The sequence below is a fragment of the Rattus norvegicus genome, chromosome 2 (genome assembly GCF_021556685.1).
Source record: "Rattus norvegicus strain SHRSP/BbbUtx chromosome 2, alternate assembly SHRSP_T2T, whole genome shotgun sequence".
Classification (NCBI taxonomy): Eukaryota; Metazoa; Chordata; class Mammalia; order Rodentia; family Muridae; genus Rattus; species Rattus norvegicus.
Window position 1 is genome coordinate 10,048,704 of NC_141535.1, and position 19,187 is coordinate 10,067,890.

The 19,187-nt window shown below is 39.4% G+C and overlaps 1 long non-coding RNA gene across 1 annotated transcript in view; it reads left to right on the forward strand.

Moving 5' to 3' along the window:
* The window catches only part of LOC147995954 (uncharacterized), a 250,863-nt gene extending 231,921 nt beyond the window's left edge, over nt 1–18,942 (forward strand). The window contains exon 7 of the long non-coding RNA XR_015673549.1: nt 16,487–18,942. This is a non-coding gene — a long non-coding RNA (uncharacterized LOC147995954). The remainder of the gene's footprint in view (nt 1–16,486) is intronic.
* The last annotated feature ends 245 nt before the right edge of the window (nt 18,943–19,187 follow it).

The window sequence follows — 19,187 nt, forward strand, 5'->3', positions numbered from 1 at the left end:
TAAGTACAATTTTTGTACTTAGATGACTGCCGCTTTCTTGATTGAGCCACTTCACCAGTAGCAAATGTTCCTTTCCTCTGGAGCCCTCACCAGAGTTTGTTGTTGGTGTCATATCTATTCAGAAGTCTCATTACTTCGTGTCTGGTGAGAATTTACGATTCACTATGCTGACAAATGCTATGGCTCTGCATCTCAAAAAGTATAAAAAAAAAACCCCAAAAACCCTAAACCCCCAAACTGAGTGATTTAATGAGAAACAAACATTCAGGGCAAAAGTCAGATACTCTGTGAACCCTCAATATGGCTATTGGAAACTATACTTTTGGGGGTCTCAAGTTATTTTAGAAGAAGACTAGTTAAGTATATCAAGAAACACAAAACCTTATAAAATATACGGTAAAAACATACTGAGTTGTTTTTTTTTTTTTTTTTTGACAAGCCATAAGTCCCAGAATTTGCTATATATTTTGATGAGAAGACCTTTAACACTAATTGGTGAAATGCAGTCACAATGCATTTTGTATTCACTGTGGAAAAATGAGTTTTTGTGCTGCATTAAAAACTTGATTACCTGCAAAGCCTGTGGCAATCTCTTTGATGTTGATTGTTATCTGTGATTGTTGAAGGCTTTCAGTTTGTTTGTTCTTTAACAAAAACTTAATTGAGAAATGCAAACGGTGAGTGTTCTAGTTAAGAGTGTTTTAGTACAGAAAAGACAAATGCTACTTTTATTTGTTAGGTGCTTTTATTTAGGAGTGATTTTATAGCACTGTTTCTGAGTGTATGTAGGCTATGTGTAATGGAATGGAATACAAAAGCGAGAAGCACCAGGGTGTGTAGCATCGACTTTCTTTCCAGGGCCAGAAGGACTATGTATATAGCTCTGTATACCTGAGGAATGGTCATACTTTTTTTTTCCAGAGCTGAGGACCGAACCCAGGGCCTTGTGCTTGCTAGGCAAGCGCTCTACCACTGAGCTAAATCTCCAAACCCTAAGTGTTGTATTAGAAATAGGTACCAAGAGCAGCTCTCTGCATCCAAACCCTGTGGGAGAGAGACCTTACCGCCTGGTCAGGTGGGCACTCCTGAGGCTGCAGAGCGGAAGAGACCACCAACACTGACCACCCCTGCTCACATCCCTGGCCCAAGAGGAAACTCTGGGTTCCCTTAGAGGAGGGCCCAGGAGCAGGAGGTCTGCTGTGTATGAGACACCGCCAGAACCTGAAGGGACCTACCGGATAAACAGTTCTCTGCACCCAAATCCCATGGGAGGGAGAGCTAAACCTTCAGAGAGGCAGACACGCCTGGGAAACCAGAAGAGACTGCACTCTGCACACATCTCTGACGCCAGAGGAAAACACCAAACGCCATCTGGAACCCTGGTGCACGGAAGCTCCCAGAAAGGGCAGCACAGATCTTCCTGGTTCCTGCCTCCACGGAGAGCTCATAGGCAGCACCCCACGAGCAAACTTAAGCCTCAGAACCACAGGTAAGACCAACTTTTCTGCTGCAAGTGAACTGCCTGATGAACTCAAGACACAGGCCCACAGGAACAGCTGAAGACCTGTCGATAGGAAAAACTACACTCCCGAAAGCAGAACACTCTGTTCCCATAACTGGCTGAAAGAAAACAGGAAAACAGGTCTACAGCACTCCTGACACACAGGCTTATAGGACAGTCTAGCCACTGTCAGAAATAGCAGAACAAAGTAACACTAGAGACAATCTGATGGCAAGAGGCAAGCGCAGGAACCCAAGCAACACAAACCAAGACTACATGGCATCATCGGAGCCCAATTCTCCCACCAGAGCAAACACAGAATATCCAAACACACCAGAAAAGCAAGATCTAGTTTCAAAATCATATTTGATCATGATGCTGGAGGACTTCAAGAAAGACGTGAAGAACTCCCTTAGAGAAACACAAGAAAACATTAATAAACAAGTAGGAACCTACAGAGAGGAATCGCAAAAATCCCTGAAAGAATTCCAGGAAAACATAAATAAACAAGTAGAAGCCCATAGAGAGGAGTAACAAAAATCCCTGAAAGAATTCCAGAAAGACACAATGAAACAGTTGAAGGAATTAAAAATCGAAATAGAAGCACTCAAGACAGAACACATGGAAACAACCCTGGATATAGAAAACCAAAAGAAGAGACAAGGAGCTGTACATACGAGCTTCACCAACAGAATACAAGAGATGGAAGAGAGAATCTCAGGAGCAGAAGATTCCATAGAAATCATTGACTCAACTATCAAAGATAATGTAAAGCAGAAAAAGCTACTGGTCCAAAACATACAGGAAATCCAGGACACAAAGAGAAGATCAAACCTAAGGATAATAGGTATAGAAGAGAGTGAAGACTCCCAGCTCAAAGGACCAGTAAATATCTTCAACAAAATCATAGAAGAAAACTTCCCGAACCAAAAAAAAAAAAGAGATACCCATAGGCATACAAGAAGCCTACAGAACTCCAAATAGATTGGGCCAGAAAAGAAACAGCTCCCGTTACATAATAGTCAAAACACCAAACGCACAAAATAAAGAAAGAATATTAAAAGCAGTAAGGGAAAAAGGTCAAGTAACATATAAAGGCAAACCTATCAGAATCACACCAGACTTTTCACCAGAAACTATGAAAGCCAGAAGATCCTGGACAGATGTCATACAGACCCTAAGAGAACACAAATGCCAGCCCAGGTTAATGTATCCTGCAAAACTCTCAATTAACATAGATGGAGAAACCAAGATATTCCATAACAAAACCAAATTTACACAATATCTTTCTACAATTCCAGCACTACAAAGGATAATAAATGGTAAAGCCCAACATAAGGAGGCAAGCTATACCCTAGAAGAAGCAAGAAACTAATTGTCTTGGCAACAAAACAAAGAGAAGAAAAGCACACAAACATAACCTCACATCCAAATATGAATATAACAGGAAGCAATAATCACTATTCCTTAATATCTCTCAGCATCAATGGCCTCAACTCCCCAATAAAAAGACATAGATTAACAAACTGGATATGCATCGAGGACCCTGCATTCTGCTGCCTACAGGAAACAAACCTCAGAGACAAAGACAGACACTACCTCAGAGTGAAAGGCTGGAAAACAACTTTCCAAGCAAAGGGTCAGAAGAAGCAAGCTGGAGTAGCCATTCTAATATCAAATAAAATCAATTTTCAACTAAAATTCATCAAAAAAGATAAGGAAGGACACTTCATATTCATCAAAGGAAAAATCCACCAAGATGAACTCTCAATCCTAAATATCTATGCCCAAATACAAGGGCACCTACATACGTAAAAGAAACCTTACTAAAGCTCAAAACACACATTGCACCTCACACAATAATAGTAGGAGATTTCAACACCCCACTCTCATCAATGGACAGATCATCGAAACAGAAATTAAACAGAGACGTAGACTAAGAGAAGTCATAAGCCAAATGGACTTAACGGATATTTATAGAACATTCTATCCTAAAGCAAAAGGATATAACTTCTTCTCAGCTCCTCATAGTACTTTCTCCAAAACTGACCATATAATTGGTCAAAAAATGGACCTCAACAGGTCCAGAAAGATAGAAATAATCCCATGCATGCTATCGGACTACCACGGCCTAAAACTGGTCTTCAATAACAATAAGGGAAGAACGCCCACATATATGTGGAAATTGATCAATGCTCTACTCAATGATAACCTGGTCAAGGAAGAAATAAAGAAAGAAATTAAAGACTTTTTAGAATTTAATGAAAATGAAGGTACAACATACCCAAACTTATGGGACACAATGAAAGCTGTGCTAAGAGGAAAACACATAGCGCTGAGTGCCTGCAGAAAGAAACAGGAAAGAGCATATGTCAGCAGCTTGACAGCATACCTAAAAGCTCTAGAACAAAAAGAAGCAAATACACCCAGGAGGAGTAGAAGGCAGGAAGTAAACAAACTCAAAGCTGAAATCAACCAAGTAGAAACAAAAAGGACCATAGAAAGAATCAACAGAACCAAAAGTTGGTTCTTTGAGAAAATCAACAGGATAGATAAACCCTTAGCCAGACCAACGAGAGGACACAGAGAGTGTGTCCAAATTAACAAAATCAGAAACGAAAAGGGAGACATAACTACAGATTCAGAGGAAATTCAAAAAATCATCAGATCTTACTATAAAAGCCTATATTCAACAAAACTTGAAAATCTGCAGGAAATGGACAATTTCCTAGACAGATACCAGGTACTGAAGTTAAATCAGGAACAGATAAACCAGTTAAACAACCCCACAACTCCTAAGGAAATAGAAGCAGTCATTAAAGGTCTCCCAACCAAAAAGAGCCCAGGTCCAGACGGGTTTAGTGCAGAATTCTATCAGACCTTCATAGAAGACCTCATACCAATATTATCCAAACTATTTCACAAAATTGAAACAGATGGAGCACTACCGAATTCCTTCTATGAAGCCACAATTACTCTTATACCTAAACCACACAAAGACCCAACAAAGCAAGAGAACTTCAGACCAATTTCCCTTATGAATATCGATGCAAAAATACTCAATAAAATTTTGGCAAACTGAATCCAAGAGCACTTCAAAACAATCATCCACCATGATCTAGTAGCCTTCATCCCAGGCATGCAGGGATGGTTTAATATACGGAAAACCATAAACACGATCCATTATATAATCAAACTGAAAGAACAAAAACCACATGATCATTTCACTAGATGCTGAGAAAGCATTTGACAAAATTCAACACCCCTTCATGATAAAAGTCCTGGAAAGAATAGGAATTCAAGGCCCATACCTAAGCATAGTAAAAGCCATATACAGCAAACCAGTTGCTAACATTAAACTAAATGGAGAGAAACTTGAAGCAATCCCACTACAATCAGGGACTAGACAAGGCTGCCCACTCTCTCCCTACTTATTCAATATAGTTCTTGAAGTTCTAGCCAGAGCAATCAGACAACAAAAGGAGGTCAAGGGGATACAGATCTGAAAAGAAGAAGTCAAAATATCACTATTTGCTGATGATATGATAGTATATTTAAGTGATCCCAAAAGTTCCACCAGAGAACTACTAAAGCTGATAAACAACTTCAGCAAAGTGGCTGGGTATAAAATTAACTCAAATAAATCAGTAGCCTTCCTCTACACAAAAGAGAAACAAGCCGAGAAAGAAATAAGGGAAACGACACCTTTCATAATAGACCCAAATAATATAAAGTACCTTGGTGTGACTTTAACCAAGCAAGTAAAAAATTTGTACAATAAGAACTTCAATTCTCTGAAGAAAGAAATTGAAGAAGACCTCAGAAGTTGGAAAGATCTCCCATGCTCTTGGAATGGCAGGATTAATATAGTAAAAATGGCCATTTTATCAAAAGCGATCTACAGATTCAATGCAATCCCCATCAAAATACCAATCCAATTCTTCAAAGAGTTAGACAGAACAATTTGCAAATTCATCTGGAATAACAAAAAACCCAGAATAGCTAAAACTATCGTCAACAATAAAAGGACTTCAGGGGGAATCACTATCCCTGAACTCAAGCAGTATTACACAGCAATAGTGATAAAAACTGCATGGTATTGGTACAGAGACAGACAGATAGACCAATGGAACAGAATTGAAGACCCAGAAATGAACCCACACACCTATGGTCACTTGATTTTTGACAAAGGAGCCAAAACCATCCAATGGAAAAAAGATAGCATTTTCAGCAAATGGTGCTGGTTCAACTGGAGGTCAACATGTAGAAGAATGCAGATCGTTCCATGCTTATCACCCTGTACAAAGCTTAAGTCCAAGTGGATCAAGGACCTCCACATCAAACCAGACACACTCAAACTAATAGAAGAAAAACTAGGGAAGCATCTGGAACACATGGGCACTGGAAAAAATTTCCTGAACAAAACACCAATGGCTTACGCTCTAAGATCAAGTATCGACAAATGTGATCTCATAAAACTGCAAAGCTTCTGTAAGGCAAAGGACACTGTGGTTAGGACAAAACGGCAACCAACAGATTGGGAAAAGAGCTTCACCAATCCTACAACAGATAGAGGCCTTATATCCAAAATATACAAAGAACTCAAGAAGTTAGACCGCAGGGAGACAAATAACCCTATTAAATAATGGGGTTTAGAGCTAAACAAACAATTCACAGCTGAGGAATGCCGAATGGCTGAGAAACACCTAAAGAAATGTTCAACATCTTTAGTCATAAGGGAAATGCAAATCAAAACAACCCTGAGATTTCACCTCACACCAGTGAGAATGGCTAAGGTCAAAAACTCAGGTGACAGCAAATGCTGGCGAGGATGCGGAGAAAGAGGAACACTCCTCCATTGTTGGTGGGACTGCAGACTGGTACAACCATTCTGGAAATCAGTCTGGAGGTTCCTCAGAAAATTGGACATTGAACTGCCTGAGGACCCATGTATATCTCTCTTGGGCATATACCCAAAAGATGCCCCAACATATAAAAAAGACACGTGCTCCACTATGTTCATCGCAGCCTTATTTATAATAGCCAGAAGCTGGAAAGAACCCAGATGCCCTTCAACAGAGGAATGGATACAGAAAATGTGGTACATCTACACAATGGAATATTACTCAGCTATCAAAAACAATGCCTTTATGAAATTCGTAGGCAAATGGTTGGAACTGGAAAATATCCTGAGTGAGGTAACCCAATCACAGAAAAACACACATGGTATGCACTCATTGATAAGTGGCTATTAGCCCAAATGCTTGAATTACCCTAGATGCCTAGAACACATGAAACTCAAGACGGATGATCAAAATGTGAATGTCACTCCTTCTTTAAAAGGGGAACAAGAATACCCTTGGCAGGGAATAGAGAGGCAAAGATTAAAACAGACACAGAAGAAACACCCATTCAGAGCCTGCCCCACATGTGGCCCATACATATACAGCCATCCAATTAGACAAGATGGATGAAGCAAAGAAGTGCAGGCAGACAGGATCTGGATGTAGATCGCTCCTGAGAGACACAGCCAGAATACAGCAAACACAGACGCAAATCCCAGCAGCAAACCACTGAACTGAGAATAGGACCCCCGTTGAAGGAATCAGAGAAAGAACTGGAAGAGCTTGAAGGGGCTCGAGACCCCATATGTACAACAATGCCAAGCAACCAGAGCTTCCAGGGACTAAGCCACTACCTAAAGACTATACATGGACTGACCCTGGACTCTGACCTCATAGGTAGCATTGAATATCCTAGTAAGAGCACCAGTGTAAGGGGAAGCCCTGGGTCCTGCTAAGACTGAAGATTGTTCGGGGGAGGGCGTCAATGGGGGGAGGATGGGGAGGGGAATACCCATAAAAAAGGGGAGGGGGAGGGATTAGGGGGATGTCTGCCCGGAAACTGGGAAAGGGAATAACACTCGAAATGAATATAAGAAATACTCAAGTTAATAAAAAAAAGAAAGAAAGAAGTACCAAAATATAAAACAAATAAAATTAAAGCCCCAGTCCCATTGACAACATGTCAGAAAATCTTGGAAGTCAGGTCTAGGGGATTTCTACTGGTCAAACCTGGATAACTGGGGTTTCAAAGTAGCGAAAACAATTGAGACTAACCATTGAAAATTCAAATATCTCTACTGAATAATGAACAAATAACAGAAGCAGAATCTGGCTGTTAACTTTCTTTCACCATAATGAAACATATAAGATACCTAACATTATTGGTTTTAGAGCTCTTGGTTTCTGACTGATTGACTGGTTCCATTCCTTCGAGTTCTTGGGTCACTAGCAGATGACACTAGAGTATGTTGGCAGAACCAAGTTCCTTCTTTCCCCAGCCAGAAACAGAATGGAAAAAAGGACAAGTTCTCACAAGTAAGAGGAATATAGCAAATCAATGATTAGTTCATGGCAAAAAATCTTCAGAGTCAGATCAGTGTGGCTTCTGCCAGCCACAATCCCCTTTTAGGGCAGATCCTTATGATCTATGAGGCACTGATGAGGCCTTTCTTCCTCAAAGTCACCACATCTCTTGATAACACCATCCTGGGGCCCAAGCCTTTAGTACATGGAGGGTTGTTGGATGTTCAACACGCACACAACAACAGGAAGCTACTAATTAAAAGTGGAAGATGACTCAGTTCCAGAAATGGTGGGAAGTTCCGTCTTTCAACCATCATAACTGCCAGAGAAGGATCATTATTTAATACTAGAATCAGACAGTGAGAATTTGAGGAAGACCAGGATACTTAGTCTTAAAACATCTCTTACAAATCACTACTTAATTTTAAACCATGAAACAATATTTACAAAGATCTTCACAGTTGAGTAACATGGTAGACAACACCTTACCTGCATCATAAATTGTCATTAACGTTGTCAGTAATTGAGAAGTAGCAGCATGAGCACTGGGAAGATCATAACATCACTCATGTAACATGACTACCATACATGCACACCTAAGTCTCATCCTAAGAAGAAATTATACAAACCCAGACAGAGGTTTTAGAGTCAATTTTATGAAATGCAAGGAAATGTGGAATCAGAAACTCAACAAAAAATAGCTATAAAGGACATTTTTGGATAACTGACAGAATTAAAATTATCCCTGAATATTAGTTTAGATAATAGCATATGACAATATTAAAAGGTTAATATTTCACTTCAGTAATGTAAGTGAATGATTTTTCCCCTTGAGAAATGTGTACCAGATTATTTATAGGTAATGAAGTGTGGTTAGCTTTTAACAAGTTGTTTAAATGAAGAGAAAGAAGTAGGGAGGGAGAAAGGAAAGAAGTATTGTAGAGCAACCAAGACAGGGTGTTATGACGTGGGGCTCGCAGATCAATCACTGTGCTGTGCTTGAAATGTTTCTGGAACATTGACGACATTTAAAAATAAAAACCGGAAATGGAATTATTGTGTGCTAGTAGAACTGGGCAGCAAGTAGCTTCTCAGTTGTCCTTTCTATTTCTTTCTTTTCTTTTGCTGCCTCTCTTCAGCCATTTTTTCCCCAAAAGGGGACCTGCAAACCCCTACTTTAGCCTGAATATTACTATACTAAGGTTTTTTTCTTCCTGTAGAGAAATGAGAGCAAACAAATAGTTTTATGTGAAAAAAATCATTTTATGTAATAAAAGAGATTCTCATATTTCACTAATGGTAATAAAAGACTATTTGTCCTTCTAAACACTGTGAAAGTATAGATTTGGTGTCTGTTGTAGATATTAAAAAGAGAAGAATATCAGGTCAAAAACATGAAAAGGAAGTCTATGTTTGGCTCTAGAACGACTCAGGAAATTATAAGCAAGGCTGCCTGTAGGTTGTTAGTAAAAAAATGTGTTCAGGTGCTAACCATAAATTGTGTTTTTTACTTTATGTATAAGTACATATATACAACTTAAATGTGGCCGAGGAAGGAAAGAAGTATGAGACTTTTGAGCCACACAATTATTTAAGTTGATAATCTTAGTAAGGACAGTTGCCATCATTAAAGTGACCAAGTACTATTAACTTAAAAGTTAGTATACAGAACTGGTAGTCTACCTTTGTGGGACAAAGCTTGACTGTAGTGGATGAAGTGCTGGGTTTGATTCCAAGTCTTCCAAAGTAAATAGATAAAGAAACAAGAAAATGAATGAAGAGAGGACAGATGACAATAAATTTGACTTAAAATAGAAAGAAGACAAAAAAACTCAATGTATAATGTAACCTATGCTTGGTCACTTCAACCGATGTGTTCAGTCTACATATTGGGAAACTGCATCTATGATGCTGAAAATAGAACATTATCAAACAGAATCTCAGTGTCAGAACTGAGCAAGTGTGTTTCTCCTCTTTCACTAAGGTTAATACCAATCTCTACTTGACCTAGCACTTCAAAATCTGATGGTTTACCTTTTAAAAAGTCAGACAGAAACCTACTACTTTAAAAGCATACACATACACACACAGAAAGAGGAAGGAGGGAGGGAGGGAGAAGAAAGATGGAGTTCAAGTGCAGTTACCCTATAATGGGACAACAGTGCCCTTAGTAGGTACCACAGGCTAACAAACATAAAACCCAATGTCAGGAATGGGTTACTTTTTTGGAGTTACTTCTTTGGCAGCAAGGTCCCATAGGCCCCTAAACAGTATACGTTATTGCTATTTCTCTCGTGAAAGACCCTACTACTGAAATCACACAGTGGAATCATAGACTATGGAGAAATCAAGCTCTTACTGACCTGGAAGCTTTGTTTACACTGGCATCTTTTACAGTATTGAAAGGTACTATGCAAACTCCAAAGGAGAAGGACTCATGAATCCTACCCAGGTCTCAGTTGGCGTTTCTATTGTAGTGACAAAACTCAACCATCAAAATGAAGGTTGGGGAGAAAAGGGTTTACATGGTTTACACTTCCACATTGCTGATCATTACATAAGGAACTTAGGACAGGAACTGAATCAGGGCACAAACCTGGAGGCAGGAGCCAATGCAGAGGCCTTGGAGGAGTGCTGCTTGCTGACTTGTTTCTTATTATTTGCTCAACCTACTTTCTTATAGAACACAGGACTACCACAACGGGATGGGACATCTCACATTTGTCACTAATTGAGAAGATGTCTTACAACTGGAGCTCATGAAGGCATTTTCTCAACTGAGGGTCCTTCTTCTCTGATGACTCTAGCTGGTGTCAAGTTGATACACAAACCCAGCCATTATACCCAGCAATGAAGCCTGGTTGCTATAATAATGACTGACCTGTCAAGGCAGGTCCGCTGATACAATAGTAGCATTAACATTACAGAAAGTAGCTAACCACTTTCTGATTGGCCCTAAGTCTAACTCCACAAGATGAAACCCACAGCAGACACCATCATTACGCTAAGAACGTATGGTCATATAGATCATAGATCCCAGGGGAAGACCTATTTCCATTATGCTGCTAAATGAATATAACATTGAACCAACTTCTAATGACTTCCTGTTATATCATAGATCAGTGTGTCTTTTAGCATTATCTGAGACACTCTGCTTGCAGTGAGTAGTGATTGACATAGACAACAAAAGTTGGTCAAGGTTCAGAGAGTAAGAGACTGTAGAATACTCTGTTCTAAAAGGAATATATATATATTCCTTTATATATATTTATATATATTCATATTCATATATATATATATATATATATATATATATATATATATATATACATTCTCTTCCTCCAAGGTTCAGGAATGAGTGAGGACGAGAGTAATAAGGAGCATACCAGCCAAAGGCAGTAGATGACTAGAAAGAAACAGTATCATTTAAACACAGAAGGGTAGCTGCATATATGAACTAAGAATAGTTTAGACAGCATGCAAAAGACAGGTGAAAGCCCAAGCCAGATCAAGGCCAATCCTTTGAGCCATTGTCCATTGTTAGCTTGTGTGTGTGAGAGAGATGTGAGAGATAGAGACAGATAGATAGATATCAAGAGTATACCCTTATAATTTGATTACACTCTCAGTAACAGTTGAGAAGCACAGATTAGGTACATTGTTGTGTTGGTTGGGAAAGGGAGTGGATCTGGGAAAAACTGGAGGATGTAAGGTTAGCAGGATCAAAATACATTCTATAAAAACTTAAATAAAATTTTTGAACATCTAAGGAAAAAGTTCGAGGTAATGACTTTATGGAAATATTGTAATCATGTAAATAAATAGTCTTTAGCTTGTTTTATGCTGGCTGTAGAGGAAGTCTACAAGTATCCTTAAAGTCTTTAAGTATCCTTAAAGGAAAAGCAACCTAAAAGGGGGGGTGTCATCTTTTTTTGAACTAAATTCGTGAGATAACTACTAAACTTTGTAAGGCATTATGTAGATAGTAGAAAGACATGTAGATAAATATGTGAGTGGAAAGGTGGTTGGTATATGACTGAAAGAAAGTATACAGCTGCCACTGTATATCAGAAACTTTAAGGGGGGGTGTTACTCCATAAAGGAAGAGAAAAATAAACATTATTAAAAGTTGAACAGGGGGGAGAGAGCTGGACTCTCAAAAGTGTGGACAATACTGAGAGCACAGGGGAGAAAACTACTTCTGCTCACATTCCTGGCCTAAGAGGAACCTGCCTGGAGCCCTCTGGACACAGGAACATAGGAGCAGACTGGGACAGGATCCTTCCAGCTTCTGCCTTGCCCAGAGCTGACCCAGTCCGACAGCTCTCTGTACCCAGATTCCACTAGGAGAAAGACAGTCTCCAGGAGTTCTGACACACAGGCTTACAGGAGGGTAAAGACACTGTTAGAGACAGCAAGACCAGCTAACACTAGAGGTAGCCAGATGTTGAGAAGCAAGCACAAGAACCTAAGCAACAGAAACCAAGACTATTTGGGATCATCAGAGCCCAGTTTTCTCACCAAAGCAAATACTGGATATCTCAATACACCGGAAAAGCAAGATTTGGATTTAAAATCACATCTCATGATGATGATAGAGGACTTTAAGCAGGACATAAATAACTCCCTTAAAGAAATACAGGGCAGATTGGGAAAAGATTTTTACCAATCCTACATCTGATAGAGGGCTAATACCCAATATATACAAAGAACTCAAGAAGTTAGAGTCCAGAGAATCAAATAACCCTATTTAAAAATGCAGTATAGAGCTAAACCAAGAATTCTCAGCTGAGGAATATTGAATGGCTGAGAAGTACCTAAAGAAATGTTCAACATCCTTAGTCATCAGGGAAATGCAAATCAAGACAACCCTGAGATTCTACCCCACACCAGTCAGAATGGCTAAGATCAAAAACTCAGGTGACAGCAGATGCTGGTGAGGATGTGGAGAAAGAGTAAAACTCCTTCAATTGCAAGCTGGTACAATCGCTCTGGGAATCAGTCTGGACGTTCCTCAGAAAATTGGACCTGAGGACCCAGCTCTACTAGTCATGGGCATATGCCCAAAAGATGCTCCAACATATAACAAGGACACATGGTCTACTATGTTCATAGCAGCCTTATTATAATAGTTAGGAGCTGGAAAGAACCCAGATGCCCTTCAACAGAGGAATGGATACAGAAAATGTGGTACATTTACTCCATAAAGTACTGCTCAGCTATTAAAAATAATGACTTCATGAAACTCATAGACAAATGAATGGAACTTGAAAATATCCTGAGTGAGGTTACCCGATCCCAGAAAAACACACATGGTATGCCCTCACTGATAAGTGGATATTAATTCAAAAGCTTGGATTACCCAAGATACAATACAGAGACCACATGAAGCTCAAGAAGAAGGACTACTAAAGCACAGATGCTTCAGTACTTAGAAAGGGCAACAAAAATATTCATAGGAGGAGATACAAAGACAAAGTTGGGAGCACAGACTGAAAGAAAGGCCATCCAGAGACTGCCCCACCTAGGGATCCAGCCCATATACATACAGTCACCAAACCCAGACAATATTGCTGATGCTAAGAAGTGCATGCTGACAGGAGCCTGATATAGCTGTCTCCTGAGAGGCTCTGCCAGAGCCTGACAAACACAGAGGTGAATGCTCGCAGTCAACCATTGAACTAAGAATGGTTCCATTGGGGCAGTTAAAGAAAGGATTGTAGGATCCCTAGGGGCTTGCAACTCTATAAGAACAGCAATACCAACCAACCAGAGCTCCTAGGGACTAAACTACCTTCCAAAGAGTCCACATGGATAGACCCATGGCTCCAGCTGCATATGTAGCAAAGGATGGTTTTGTTGGGCACCAATGGGAGGAGAACCCCTTGGTCTTGCCAAGGCTCATCACCCCCAGTGCAGAGGAATGTCAGGGTGGAGAGGTGGGAAGGGGTGAGTAGATGGGTGGGGAAACACTATCATAAAAGAAGGGGGAGGGGAGATGGGATAGCGGGTTTAGGGATGGGAAACTGGGAAAGGGGGATAAGATTTGAAATGTAAATAAAAAAGTCCAGTAAAAAATGTTTAAAAAAAGTTGAATAGAGCACATTTTAAAGTGGGCCAGAACAGCAATGATACATAACAATTTTCTATGATAACAAGCATAATGCCCACGGTTTATAAATGAAGAATGATGTATTATGTACAATGGTCGTATATGAGTAAAAAGCACTAGCATTACAAATATGAACACTCCTTGGAGCTTGGCAGGATACAGATTATAAAGAGAAGACACACAGAAAATTATTCGCAATTGTAATTTTTGTGGGGCCAGTATAAAAGTAGAGAGTCTCACATGAAGGAGAGGGGCTCTTTCACACAGATGCATACAACAGGCCGCGTTGTAGAGTTCTGCTTTGGAATAGCAATGAAGCATCAGTGGTAGGTAAAATAAAGCAATGGGAGAATAGGTGACTGAATTTATAATAGTTTTTATTCTCTAAGATGTGGTAAGAAGGGTAACCAATCTAGTGCTGTGGGAAACAAGACAGCCAGTTGGTGGAGTTGGAGAAAACATTCTTCTGCTTGGACATGTTTTGCTTGAATACATTGCTACTCTGTGTTCTTCCATGGTATAATGTCTGATCCACTGCTGTCAGCAAAACTCAGGTATAGTGGGCTCCCTGGTCCACTATGTCCTGTATTTTTACTTCATTAACAAGTGCTTGGAAAGTAAGCAGGAGGTACAGAGATATTGGTGTTTTAATGAGATTGGGACCACATATGTCTTTCCTTTGGTGTTTTCATTAAGATTACCTAGAGTAGTGCTGACTTCCAGGCACATGTTTTGTTCAAAATATTGACTATATATACCATCTATACCGTCTGACATCTTTGATTCTTATAGTGTACTAGGTTTTAGACACTGAAAAGCACAGGTGTTCCTGAATGCCACATCCACATCTAAGAGACGCAATGCCTTCTCTTTTCTTAGAGAGTGCACATGCACATAGTTCTCTAAGGATCTAGACTACAAGGCTGATTTAATAGAAGTCAAATTTTAGTGGCATTTACTTGATTTTAACATTTTTCCTCTTACAATAGAGTGTGGTATCTTAAAAAGATAAGACAAATGACTCGTTCCAGGGAACAAAGACTTTTGAAAGCTGTCAGCTCACTGACAGTTACGATCAGCACTTATCCCAGGCTTATAAAACATCTTAATCAAACTTGTTCACAGCATGGCAGTCCAAAGAATGTTATTTTATTTTTGAAAGAGACTTTAAATAGGTGAAGAACACTGGTAACATACACTACACCAGTATAGAGCTCCTTTACCCCCCACTTCAAAACGAGTACTATTCTGAGACTTAAAGAATGAAATACACTACAGGAGTCTGTTTATTACAACTATCCCCCCCCAAAAATATCTATGCACCACTTATTGTACCTTAAAAAACACTTGAAAATATGGGTGGCATTTGCAAACTTCGTGTATGACATGGAAATCTGGCACACTGCCTGCCTTCTACTTAAAGTATTGTCATTCTGGGAAAAATAAATTCTCTAACTAGACAAAAGTCAATGTTTTCATGTTTTACTGCAATCAGACTGATAGAGCTGACAATTTAATGTCTCAACACTTAAAATATCTGTGGATAATCAGTTACCTCAATCAATCACAAACACAAATTCTTCTATTTTCAAGGCTTGTGTGTCTGTGACTCAGATGTAAAACAGTTTGGTGAGACCCCTCCCCCACACTATTGATTTTCCATCATCTCAATATTCTTGATTGTCTTTAGCTGTGCAGATATTTATACACATTACACATCTGGAAATAACTTTCAACAACTCAAATGTGATCATGTCTTGGTATATTGAATTTTTACCGGTCATTTATAGCCTCTATGCCTGTCAGGAAAATAAGGAACTGGGCGGGCATTGTAGCTGAGGACATCATTATGAGTGAAAAAAATCTCAAAGTTTTTCCAAAGTAGCTGTGAAACATACATTTCCCTTCTTTGACTTCAGCGGGTGTTGGTAGCTTCCCCAGATGGGTATTGTGGGGTCAAATGGTGTAATGCTGTCCCCTTACAAACTTTTGACAAGCACACTGAATGACTTGCCTCTGGAACTAATTATAATGATGATGATGGTGATAGTGGTGACGATGGTGGTGGAGATCATAGTGATGATGGTGATGACAGTGGGAGTTGGCAGAGTTGATGGAAAAGCCAGGGAGACAGTGACAACAACACAGAGAAGCTCCTGAGGAATGGGATTCCACATAACTCGGAAGTTTGCAGAGCTAACAGGCTCAGTACACTGTGCTTTGGTATTGAAAGTAGTGGGCACCATGAGATGGTTTTAGAAATGTCCTGCGGCAAGTGTGACAGTAATTTTGCAACGTGAGATATGTTTACTGGGACATACTGCTTTTCTCTCACCACAGTTAGAATTCACGTTTGCAGTTTTACGTTCTTAACAGACATTTACTCGAACTCTGAATAAGCCAAATTCCTTGTTTGGAATAGTTTAAAACATATTTTTAAATAAATTGTGTATGTGTATATGTTGACATGCACATTAACCACCACGACCTTCTTTTCTGTTTCAGTTATTTGGATCTTGGCAGCAAAACTAAGCAGTTTCGGACTCCTGGGCAGCACTTTTCATTTGCCCATCAGGTTACGTGGCAAACCAATCCATCTTACTCTCACGCTTGGCGGATGTGGCACGGTGTGAAGTGGCGGAAGTGACGTGGCGCTAAACTAGAGTGCAGGGCTCTTGCCTCAGAGCCTGGCTGATAAAAAGTTTTTTTTAAACAATAAGCATTTGAGATTATGAATATGTAATGATGCTCATTAGTATTTAAGCACCCACCCCACACACACCTGCTAATGAGTTGTCTCCAGCCCTCACTCTCAGTCTGCTGTAGTGGCTCTCAGTTCCGAGGAAAGTTGCCTGCTTTGAGAAAACAGTTGACTGCAGACATTAACTGTGAAGAATTCCTTTGATTTTGTGGAATACCGTTTAGATGGTGTTTAAATTGTCAAAACAAACAAAACACACTGCTATGCTTCACATAAGAGAATATCATACAAAGGAAAAATTTGAAGGGGACACTAGCATTTGTATGTATTCATCAGTGTGTACAGATATGCTTCTACCCTGGATCACTGTGCAGTGTGTGAATCTATATCTAGATATAGTCAAGTCAAACGAATTTGACATTCTGTTGGTTTTTCTATTATCCTTCCAAATAGAGCAAACAGATGAGAGAAAAATATCTCACAATGAATAAGGCTAAAACACCAAACTACTCTGTCAATTTTTACCGTATTCTCTTTTCATTTCTGGGTTTCTGCCAAACAGTTTGCAGCTCTTGCACACAGCATCTCTCATGAATGCTACTAATAATGATGTTCTAACCACTGATTAAGCTACTTTAATTGATTTGTAGTATATGAAGGGATCCAAAAGGGCTCATCCCTCTCCTGCCTTTTAATGCTGGAGAGTGAACTCAGAGTCTGGCATGTGCTAATCAAGTCCTCTACCACGGAGCAGCTACCCCATCCCAAGTTTTGAACCATTTAGAAACAGTCACTTTTCAATCTGATAAATTAGGTTTGGTTTTCCACACTCCTCTGGAAATGTCCTTTCATGGACAAGGGAACTTCTGTCGCCTACTGCAGACTGTAAAGGACAGGATGAGTTACAAATGATGGCATTCGCCAGAAGCTAAGGAGGCTGTGGAGGCTGTGCTAAGGGCAGTGGACAAAGAGCAAGCTCTTCTATTGGGGTCATGCCTCTGCAGTCAATTCACCTCCAGTGCAGAGTCATCTTATGCAAGGAGGCAAAAGCATGATGCTATATAGGGCTTTTGAGAGTCATGCTTTTGTAATTTCTATAGCATTTTGATCAGCCACTGGAAGGTCGAAACCAAAACCCATGAACATATTGGTGAGAAACGAGAATAGCTTAAAATGGATGCATTCCTGACAAAAATGGTTCAGCTATCATACATCAAACACTTGTTTCCTCTGTTGGCTTTAGTGACTGCACATGACTAAGAGCAAATCAGTGATAAAGTCTCAAGAAAGATGAAACCATCCAAGCCTTTGCAAAGACCATCAGTCACTCTGCAGAGCCATGATGATACTTCTTCAAGCATTCCTTGGCTTCCTAGTTAATAGATGTAATACACAGTCCACCTCTAGACCAAAGGCACTGGGGAGATAGTTCTTACTTTTAAAGTTGGCAATATCTCATAGGAACCAATGACACATAACCCCAAAGTAAGCTATTCTATTGTTCAATTTAATTTTCGTATTTGCATTCTTCGCTACACCTCACTGTTGAGCAAGTTTAAAATCTTTATGTTTTATGATTTCATGTGTATGAGTGTTTTGTCTGCATGTAGGTACGTGCACCACGTGCATGGCTGGAGTCTACGGAGGTCAGAAGAGGACATTAGAACTCCTGGCATTGGAGTTACAGATGGGTGTGAGCCACACTGTTGCATTGGGAACTGTATTCAGTTTCTCTGCAGGAACAAGTTCTCTTCATTTCTAAGCCAGCTCTTCATCATCATATTCTTACTTTTAAAATGTGCTTTATCAAAAGTAAAGTCCCTGTGCAATGTCTTACAATATTTTGAATTTCAGTGCTGTTATTCTAGATTTGGAAACACTATCCCTTATAAGACAGGCTCACCAAAGCACGCCATAGAATTCCATGGGAGTGGAACACATCCGGATTTTAAAACGTGAAACTGAAATATGTCAGTTGAAGCCATTATCTAAACATATAAACTATTTACAACTAATGGAATTATCAACTAATATCGGTGACTTTGAATAATGAAAATCAAAGTACAAGCAAAATTACTGTAGTTTTAATTGTCATTGTGGTGGTTTTGATTTGACTCTGTAGTTAGCATCTGTATCCTAGATTTATGATGACTGTGGTCACTATTTATGGAAAGTTTACCCCAATATGATTTAGGGCTTGATGATTTTTAACATCAAATGTGAGGTTTAATGAAATAAAATGTAGATAAATTGTGACCCTCACAGTTTCTTACATGTCTTTTCTGTATATGACAATGAAACAGATGTAATCATTGGCAAAATGATGTCATACTGTCCTTATTCAGTTTATATCTCACAGTTAATTAACCATATGCTTAAGTTGAATTTGCACACTCATAGGAAATGGCAGTTATATTTTCCTTTCTATACTCCATAGTATAAGCACTTGTACCCATAACTAGTATTTTGGCATATTTTTTATGAAGTGGACTAAGAATTAGAGTA